This window comes from Rhagoletis pomonella, unplaced genomic scaffold (genome assembly GCF_013731165.1).
Source record: "Rhagoletis pomonella isolate Grant_MI unplaced genomic scaffold, Rhpom_1.0 Rhpom_scaffold_00002, whole genome shotgun sequence".
In the NCBI taxonomy this organism is placed as follows: domain Eukaryota; kingdom Metazoa; phylum Arthropoda; class Insecta; order Diptera; family Tephritidae; genus Rhagoletis; species Rhagoletis pomonella.
In genome coordinates, this window is record NW_023458556.1 from 81,615,502 (window position 1) to 81,626,966 (window position 11,465).

Genomic DNA, 11,465 nt, shown 5'->3' on the forward strand with positions numbered 1-11,465 from the left:
TTTTTTTCTGCGTTGATTAAGCGCCTTTCATGACGTTTGCTATACATACCTCAAATTTTCTTCACTTTACACTTCACTTTTTAATATTTTTTTTAGTTAACTTTTAACTTCACTTTTCACTTCTACTTCCAATGTAAACTGAAATCGTATCTACTAAATAAGAAAACCAAAAAAAAAAGTTGCACGTCAAGAGATACTAGAAGCAAAAAACATATTTTCAGGGAAATAACAAAAATAAAAAAAAACATGCACTCAGTGGCAATATCCTAGGAAGTTTTGAAATGAGCAACTCGAGTATACAGGAATATGAATTGATCAGTTGAGCGTCCTCCTAGGAAGTTTAAAAATGAGCAACTCGCGTATGCAGGAATGTGAATCGATCAGCTGACCGTCTTCCTAGGAAGTTTAGAAATCAGCAACTCGCATATGCAGGGACATGATTCCATCAGTTGAGCGCTACACTGGTTCATATCAATTTAGTATTAAAATTTCTTGAAAAGGACAAGAACAAAAAATATGTTTCTCTTACAACGAAATGACCTCGTTCCCTGCCCCGCGACCTATTACTAACTCGCTTACTTTTTTCAGAAGTGAAACTTTTTGCTGGTGGGTACATCCTTAATTCATACTTACATAAGGCGGCCACGTCTTTGTTAAAGTAATGGAGATTCGGCAACGTAAAATGTCGTCGGAGGTGTTCATTTTGCGCTTTACTAGTAGATGACATTGGCCATGATGACAATTTTGGTACTAAAAACTGAAAGAAAACATGGCTTACCTCGTAAGGTGCTTACCTATTTTCCCAGTGGGATACGTATAGAAAACTTTAAACTCACAAGTGTGTGGGTTTTTTAGGCCAAAAGGAAAAATATAGAGATTATGCATATATAATTTAGTAAAAAATATCTGGGGCACCCTAATGTCCATATACACAAATACATATGTATATGAGTATCCATACACATGAGGTATGCAGTCATGCTTGCAACGAATACCGACTAGCCACGTTTGGTTTGTAGCTGCTATATTTGTGCTTAAGCAATTGCATAACAACATCGTTTTTTTATTATAAGCTTTTTATCTTTTTCTTTCTTGTTTGTTTTTACCCTTTTTATTTCAACGCGGGATTGCTTTTAGTCTCCTCTTTCTTACTTTCGTTTTCCGTTCGCATAGTTTTTTGAGGTCAGCTCATACTGGTTTTTACAGTTTTCTGTTGCAAAATCTTCATAAAGTGTAATTTAAAATTTTTTCGTTTGTTGCATGCAGCGCGTTCAAACCAATCAAAAAAATCTATTACTTAACATTTCTATTTCGCATTCACATTATTATGTCGAACCGCACCATGGAGACAGGTTTTCCGGACCGGATCATGTTTTTTCGTAGGCAAAGACCTTGGCCAAGAAACCGAACTAGAAACGAAAAATGGCTGGAAATTTAATGAAGTAAACACGCTAAATATTACATAAATGTATGTACGAAGCATCGGCTGCGTCATCCACACAGTAGGGGTTGTCACGATCCGGTGCATACTCTCTAGCATGGAGGATAGATAGCATAAATAGCATGATTGTTGTTGTTTCATGTGTTCAAACAACAGTTCCAGTTCCAGTTCCATAAAGCGGCGTCAATCCTCTTTCGTTTAGGGGGGATTTGTGGGGCCCACACCCACTCCCCCTCCGCCCCCACCCCTAAATCGTTGTACAAATAGCTAAACATTTCCCTTGGGACTATTTAACAATATAATAAATTTGCAATAGAAAAGGAGAATGTTCCATCCTGGCATTTATAAAAGAATCCATTTGCTCTTCTGACCCTGCGAAATAATATACATCCATCGAATTACACATATAATTATCTGAATGCAAAAATCGAATAAATTTATACTTACATCTTTCTGAATATTTTCTTTTTTGTGCCATAGCAATGATACAAATTATTTAAAACATCAAAAAATGGTTGTTCACTTAATCGCTCGCTCAAAAATATATTTGACTGTTCAATTTAGGTTGAAAAGTATGCTCGCAGAAAATCTAAATTGTTCCTATTCACTGCGTTACCGACACTTTCCAGTGATTTATGATTTTTCTCTATTTAGGTAGCAATTTAGACGTACTCGCACACAGCCTTAACCTACATTTTGTTCATAAATAACACATAATTGTGTATATTTTATCCTCGAAATGTACTTTTTCTAATCGTGAGGCGAAATTCCCCACAGTAAGTGTTGCCGGGCGCGAAAAACGAACACGCTGCACACAACCCAAAAGTAGTCCTCGGGGACCAAATGGTGAAAAACTGCGAAAAGGTTTATTACTGTATATACTGTGACACGAACCACTGCGTTTGAGCGAATTACGTTCTGCAGCCAGACCTCAAAATTAATGCGAATCAAGGAAATTTTCGGTGACAACACTGACCAAAATTACCAGAGGTTGTCTATGTGTTGTACAAGCAAGTATACTTTAAGGCAGTTCACTCTTTGATGCGAAAATGCAAAAGGAAAAAAATTGCGTTTGTTTTGTTGCTTTGCTGTGCGTCTGTGCGAAACGAGGCCATAACGGTGCCATATGTTTGTTTAAAAAAAACTGCCGATTTTCGCACTTTCGCTCAAACGCACACAGTTTCGCATCAAAGAGTGAACTCTAGTTTTTAGTTTTTATTTTTAATTTTATTTGATTTATATGTAAGAATACTCTCATTTTAACCGACTTAAAAAAAGGAGAAGGTTATCAATTCGTCGGAGTTTTTTTTATGTATGTTACCGCATAATTTTGGGCCACGTTAACCGATTGCGATAATTATTTTTTCACCGGAACGGTACTACTATAAGGGTGGTCCTATACTTATTTTGTTTAGATCCGATAATTGAATCATGAAGAAATTACCGGTAAGCCTAAATTTTTATATGAGAATTGAAGTCGGTTGTGTTTTTTGCTTAAAAATTACTTGTATTTTATTTTATTGCATATTATTTATTTTATTATTATTAGTTAATTTTAATTTTTTGATTTTAATTTTATTAAAAAGTCCACAACTACAATGAGTACATAAAAAAATAAAGGTAATAATTGAATGGAATAAAGAAAGTGAAACGAAAGTTCGACTGGCCGCATGACTCACGTCCTCGCAGCACGTTAATTCGCATTACTGCCATCTGCCATTAACTGCGCCGTTAATCCGGATAAACGCTACCGTGAGTCTATGCTACACTTTAAAAAAATTTGGTTCAAATTTGCGCATATTAAGATAGGTAACCAGTTTCCAGTTAATGAATGTAAATTTACACACCGTGTTAATTAAATTAAACACTGCTTGTATACTTTTACTTATCATATGCGTTATCATATGCGTTATTTATCATATGCGTAGCGTAGAACGAATTTAAAATTTGTTGGTTTGATTTTAAATATTTATTGTTCACAATTTCACAGTTTGTACATAAAATGTTTAGAATTTGCCCAATTTTTTTTTTAATCTACGCATATATAGGGAGGCAACCAGTTTCCTCTCCTAATGTGTGCAATATTACACACCGTGAAATAAAATTAAACACTGGTTGTTTAACTATACATACCAAATTTTTCGCGTAGGGCATCTTATGCGTATATTTACACTGATTCTGGTTGAAAAATAACATTTACAGTAGTAGTTTTACATGCACTTTTTAGAGTGTAGAACATCTCGAAATTTCAACTGCTTGCGTAAACGGTAAGAGTAGCGTTGCTATTTATATTTCTGGCTTAACAGTGGAAAATTGAACATTGATAGTAGAAAACGGTTTTATTGTTTTTCAAAATATTTTCCATGATGATCAATACCATTTTCCATTCATTTGAGCATTTTCTTACACCACTCGACACGAGCCTCTTTTTGGGCTTTTTTGTGGGGGATCCAACGTGAACAGACCAAGTTTACCACATCATCATTCAAAATCTTATTGATGATTGCCATACTAACGGTGCTAAAGGATATTTTTTTCGCCGTGTAATGATTTTAGTTGATTTATGCATTCTTATCTTGTTAATCGCCCTCGAATTGTGAAAAATAATCGCATGAAACTGCTCACGGTTTAATTCCATTTTTTGCCTAGATTAATTTTAAAAGCCATTGTAAAAAACACTAATAAATATAGCTCACACATCAAAACGTCCTGGGTGGTTTTATGTTAAAATATGGCAAACGTCAGATGGCGTCTCAGCCGAATGAACCTGGGGATATACTTAAAAACGACAGTACATCTTTTGGATAGCTTCGAATGCTCCTGGATGCATTTTTGTGGCTTATATCAAACAAATCTTATTTTACTAGGCTTGTTGGGATTTAGTGCTAAGAAGATCAGAAAATACAGATCGACATATCGGTTTCTGAAAGCTGGATTGCGAACCATTTTCGTAGTAGGTCATCAACTTCAAAATAGGTTTCTTTGATACTAAGTAGGGTCGCGCTTAATTTTATTTTTTATAAAATCAGCTAATTTCAACTCAATTTAAGTCAAAAGCAAGGCATCGCTTTAGCCGTAGCATATTCCCGAAAATCCTGCAACCGCAGCGCTGTGGTCGAACGTGCTAATGAATATTGGTCACTCTTCGGGTAGCCTACTTACTGTAGTAATCCTTGCTACTGTAGTAATCCTTGCTATTGTAGTAATCCTTGCTACTTACTTTAGTACGGATATTACATGGATCAGACAAGGGTTAGAGATATGAGCCACTTAACAGTAGATAGTAAGAGCTTTCTTATTGAGTTTTGAATTGTGTCGTTATTGCAGAAGACCCTCGATATGTACATGTATTTATGTGCCATGCCACTTGCTTCCGTTTACAGTTGCTGCATGCTTATTTTTATTTTCCGTGTTATGGAACATACCATGATCATGAACCGAGGTATAGCGTGAGTACAGTGACAACCACGGCAAGCATAATAGTAGCAGTTGCATGCAAATTTTGTTTGGATTTTATTACACTATTTGTTTATTGTACATACATATGTTTTACATGTATACATACACTGCTCATCATTTGAAACTGCACTTTTCTAATCCTTGGTATTTACAGTTTGCCTTTTGCTTATTTAATATTCATAAATTTTTATAAAAACATAGCATATTCTATATGTAAATAGATTTTATAATTTTATACAAATTTAAAAAATGTCAACAAACATATAATGGTCTACAGTGAATTGGTTGATAATATTTTTAGAAAAAATTCGGATATGCAGTTTTGAAGCCCATTCAATTTAAATATATAATAAAATGCAAGTTTCAAGTGGCTGTAAAATAGCGTTGATTTTTGAAAAATTGTATTGACGGTGCTGTGCATTTTCTTCCATACAAAGTATATTCGACAAAATAACATGGGAAAAATTGTAAAAAATCACCGCTTTTTTACAGCCACTTGTAACTGTAAATACTAAGGATTAAAAGGGTGCGCTATTCAAACGACGAGGAGTGTATGTAGAAATTGTATCTATGTACAGTACTTATTGTATATATGAAAGTTTTATCTAAGAAAGAAATGGATACAACAAAGCGTAATACAATCATGAATATTTGTTGAAAAATTTCTCCCGCGAAAAATTTCGTTTAACGAAATGGTTCACTTTATCATGAATGTGGAACGATTTCGGGTGAACGGTATTTCACATAGAAATTTCGAAGTTGGGATTACAGCTGTCAAAGCCATTACATTTAATTTGAGTAAACTGTTTTGAACTGCGTACGAATATTTCGTACATTTGTGAAAATTAGTAATTGGTTTGTAGTTTTACTTGTGCGAGTGGAAGTTATTTAACTGGTGAATACGGTATACGATAGTGTGAAAATGATTCGAAGTGAACTACATACTTCGCTTGATGAACATTCAACATGCAATAGAAGAGCTGCATGGGCAAAATGTGAACGAGTTCACGAGAATGAAAATTCATGATAAGGATGAATACACGATGCTACAATAAATAGTCACGAAATACACCCGAAACAAAACGTAGTGTAGGTTGTAGTTATGGTCGAGTACAACACGAAAATTGGTTCAGTATAGTTCTTGAAAATAGGATTTAAAATGATGTATAACAGCATATTGTTAGACTTAGCATGTGGAGAGTTATTATCGGTTAATTTTTAATAAAAGAACATTTATTTTAGAATAAACTAATACCCCATCTAATGCAATTGCATAAAAATTGTCGACAATTGCCTTGAATTTATATGAGTGTATGGACGTTCAGATTTTTTGAGAAGTGTGGCTAAGGAGTTCATCACTATTTATCTACTCGAAATTGATATATACAATGGCTCTTAAGCAAAAAAGGTATTTTTCCTTAATATTTAAGAAAATGGGCGTGGCCCGCCGACTTATATCATATATGAGTATCTCGAAAACTACTCGACCGATCTCGAGCAAATTTGATATACACATTGTGCGTGCTTAGGCACCGCCTGGACAATTTTTGAACGGTTGATAGGGAAGTCATCTTTGTGGCAAACCTTTTCTCAGAAACAATTTTAATAGTGCCTCACCCGATCAAAATACGAGTATTTAAAACAGTAAATGAATTTAATTATAAGATATTATAAATTGAATTTAGTTAAATATACCCCCAATATGTTAATAGTAAATACATATTTTTGTTCTGAAGTTGTTTTCTTCCATATAAGTAATAATAATAATAGACTGGCGGTTACACAATATTTTAGTGTTTGGCCGAGCTTCTCCTCCGATTTGTGGCGCGCGCCTTGATGTTGTCAAACTAAAGGAGAGGGACCTACAGTTTTACGCCGACGAAGTTTGTTTTTCATGGCAGAAATACAATCCGATACGATTTTCCATTGCCAGCCGAGGGACGACCCAACTTTTCTATTTCTTTTTTATGTTAGTCAGAGACTATACTATGCTCGATCACCGGCCCTGTTAAATATTAGTGCGCTCTACTAACAATTACACCACAGCGGTCACCACAAGTAATATATATTCCAAATATGAATCATATCGGACTCTAAATACGGGTTTCTCAAATATCTCGCCCACTGCTCCTCTTAGCGGATTAAAAAATTTAGGTACCTACAATGTTCTAAAAACCTTAGCAATAAATAAATACATATATCTTACTGGGCATCATAAAATATTACAGAATACACAGTCGGAGCGTCAACAATTGTGCATATGTACACATTATATTTTAAACCTATTCAAAATGCAATTTATGTGCTTTATTCGTAAGCTTATATTTAATGTTCACCTTCTAAGTATGTATAATGGTTTATTTTAAAGGTAATGGCAAACACATTCTAAACTCAGTATCTACAATTATTTTCTAATGGTATTTTTCGAAGTGCATGGTTATATACATACATATGTACTTACGTTGGTGTGATGGATCGGTAATTGACATTTTTAAATTCACATTGAAAACGCATTCGCATGCACTTAATGGGTGGCAAACGTCAATGCTAATGGTGTTATATATGTATATATATGTATATATACATATGTATGTAGTATGTGAGAACATGCCAGAAGCTACTTGTTCCAAAATTTAAGTTTGTCAAAATTAAATAGTTCTGATGCACGATTGAGAGAATACATGTATTACATGAGAATGTATTCTATCATTCTTGGTTCTGATGTATGTACATAATTCAAACACACCATACCTTTCGAACCAGAATCGACCTGGTGTAAGGTACTGTTTTTGCTGTGCTGAAATGAGTTGATGCTTAAATAAAGGTCAGGACGCGAAGGCAATGCAATACATATTTAACAGTAACAGAAAATACTTTGAAACACCAGAGTACCTACTTGTTTTTAACATTAATTTCGTATATAAATAAAATGTAGTTCACAAAAAATAAAAATTTTATTAATTTTAACATGGGCGTACACATTAGCATGCCCGACGACTGGAATTTAAGTGTGCTCTGCCCAATCCACAAGAAAGGGGACCCCCATTCGAGCCAACCACCGCAGGATCAGCCCTCTAAGAATACTTAGGTTACAAGGTTTTATCGAGCGTATTGTGTGAAAGACTGGAGCCAAACCGCCAACGAACTGATTGGGCTTTATCATAGTGGCGAATCCACCATAGACCAGGTATTCACTATACGCCAATCTTAGAAAAGACTTGCGAGAGAAGGATCGACACATACCGATTTGTCGACTTCAAACCCAGCAAAAGCAGTGACGGTCACTTTCCTATTGACGTGCCCTATAAATTCGGCATGTTTTGCTATCACATTCTTAATAGTGAATCAAAAATGCTGCCAGAAGTTTTGCGTACGTGTGATTTTTCAAATCAATTAGTTCACCTGCTTGCTCATAAGTGAAAACATTAGATTGACTACTTACTCATATGTGAAAGACAGCTCGCAGGAAACAACAATCAATCAAAAATTATTACAGTTGTGTTAGTAACACCATAAAATTTGCGTTTGTGTTGGAGTTTAGGTAACACTGGTTTTGCTGGGAAGCCGCTTTCGACAGCACTAAAAGGAGTTGCCTTTATCCTGCGATGTCTGAATTTGGCATCCCCGCGAAGCCGTTTGCTACCAAACGAGGTTTCGTGTGATTTCTTTAATCTGATGTCGTTCTAATGGACACCGACGCTCCAGCTCTGAAAGTATTCAACTCGAAACCTGGTGGTGGTAGCAGAGGAAGTGAGAGGCTCACATACATATATGCGTTCTAGAAATATGTACACATATACATGTACTGGACTAATTGCGTTTGACTAGTTAGAGATAAGAATAGTTTTAAGTTTCCTTTTATTTTACAGTGACTAAAGTGTTTTAATTTGCAGCAAACAGCAAATACAACTTCCACAAATAAGAAAAAAACAAGTAAGAGCAGCGCTGTCTTCGGCTATGCCGAAGGCTTCATACCTTTCATGAACATCTGATTTTGAATACATCTGCATACATCGATAGAGGAGTTACATACTTATATAAAAAATCGCCTCTCATCAGAGGTATGGAGGATATACTTTATATGGCACCAATCTAAGTGATTTTCACTGCTATGTGATCGGTATGTATACCGGTAACACAATTTATTGGGTTTAGTTTCCTACATAAAGGAGATATATCGCAAAAACTTGTATCTGAACAATCAGTGCTATAGGAGATAAAGCTTATACAGCATAGATTTTGACTATTTTCTTAGTAGACTTTGTATTATTATTTATAAAATATCTTACGAAATTTATCGGTTTTAGCTGTTCAAATAAAGGAGTTTTACTGTAAAATCCCATATCTGAACAATCAGATGTATGGAAGATATATGTTGTAGTCACCCGATCCTTGTTATTTTCACTGTAAGTATTCTGTTAATAATGAATGAAAATGGTGCGAAATTTCATGTTCCTAGCTGCATAAATGGAGGAGATATGATAAAAGACCTCATATCTGAACAATCAGTTGTATGGGGGCTGCAGGTTATAGTGACCCGATCTTCGTTATTTTCACTGTAAGTCTTCTGCTGATAATGAGTGAAAGCAGCGCGAAATTTCATGGTCCTAGCTACATAAATGGATGAATTATAACGAAAAATCTCATATCTGAACAATCAGTTGTATGGGAGCTATAGGTTATAGTTATCCGATCTTTTTAATTTTCACTGTAAGTTTTCTGTTGATAATTATTGAAAATTTTTTGGAATTTCCTGTTCCCAGCTATATAAATGGAGGAGTTATAACGAAAAATGTTATATCTGAACAATCAGTTGTATGGGAGCTAGAGGCTATAGTGACCCGATCTTTGTAATTTTCACTGTAAGCATTCTGTTGATAATGGGTGGAAGTGCTGCGAAATTTCATGTTCGTAGCTGCATAAATGGTGAAGTTATAACGAAAAATCTCATATCTGAACAATCAGTTGTATGGGAGCTATATGTTATAGTGGTCCGATTCTTCCGGTTCCGACAAATGATTAAAACATTATAAAAATACACCCACCTACCAAATTTGATCCGGATATCTCGAAAACTGAGAGACTAGATTGCATACAAACAGACGGACATACGGACAGACGGACATGGATAAATCAACGCAGCTCGACGTTCTGATCATATAAGTATACATTTTAATGGATCTATCTCTTTTTGTTCTGGTACTTACAAACATCGGACCAAAGTTATAATACCATTTCATGCTCATGAAAGGTATAAAACAAAAAAGAGAAGGTCCACATATAAGAAAAGACAACACTAAAGTGTTGCCACTTGAAAATATTTTTAGGTACCAAATCAGTCTCCAAACTACCAAAAATTGTTTCATCATTAAAACAAAATTTCTTGAATTTTCGGGGTTTTTAGCTACACAAATCTTTATATATAAAAATTAATTGCTGTTCGTCTGTTATCGCATTACTCAAGAACGGCTGAACGGATTTGCTTCGTTTTTATTTCATTTTGTGTCTTTCTGTCTGCAGAAGATTTGTAAGGAGAGAATTAAAAAAACGGTGTTGCCAGATATCTGCAATATCAGAAAAAAATGTATTATAAATAAGCCGAAATAATGCTATTTCACTGAAAATGCATAAAAAAACTACTTCAGAAAAAAAATTTGGTAGTTTTGCCGCTATTCGAAAAAAATTGTTTCTGTCTGTAGAATGAATGTAAAAAAAAATTGGAAAACCGGTGTTGCCACATATTTCAAATATCAAAAAAAAAATTAAATTTACATAACCCGCAATAATGTACTTAACTGAGAATGTATAAACAAATTTAATAAAAAAATTTTAATAGGGTTGCCACCACTCGAAAAAATGAATTGCTGTTCGTGTGGTATCGCATAACTCAAGAACGGCTCAACGGATTTGGTTCGTTTTTTTTCATTTTGTTTCTCTCTCCATTTCCATTTCCATTGCCGTCTTAAATAACCTAGCAAAAGTGTATATGAATACAAAGGTACGTAATAGTTTCAGTGCGTTTGAAGAGCGCCACGCCCCCTTTTCAAATAGCCCCAATTTTCTCTAAGAGTATGGGATCGATTTCATATATCTCCATAGCATGTTCGAGTACTCTACCATGAACACTTCCGGAGATATGCAGTGTGAAAAATTCGGTTTGTATGGGGGGTGTCAGGCCCCTTTTTCTAATAGCCCCAATTTTTCTTCATGACTATGCGATTGATTTTATATATCTTGAACATACCAAGCTCCAGTACTCTACCATGAGCAATTCCAGAGATATGCAGTGTGAAAAATTCGGTTTGTATGGGATGTGCCACGCCGCTTTTTTCAATAGCCCCAATGTTTCTTCATGACTATGGGATTAATTTTATATATCTTGTACATACAAAGTTCCAGTACTCTTCCATGAACACCTCCAGAGATATGCAGTGTGAAAAATTCGGTTTGTGTGGGAGGTGCCACGCCTCATTTTCCAATAACCACAATTTTTCTTCATGAGTATGCGATTGCTTCCATATATCTCCATACCATGTTCGAGTCCTCTTCCATGAACATTTTCCGG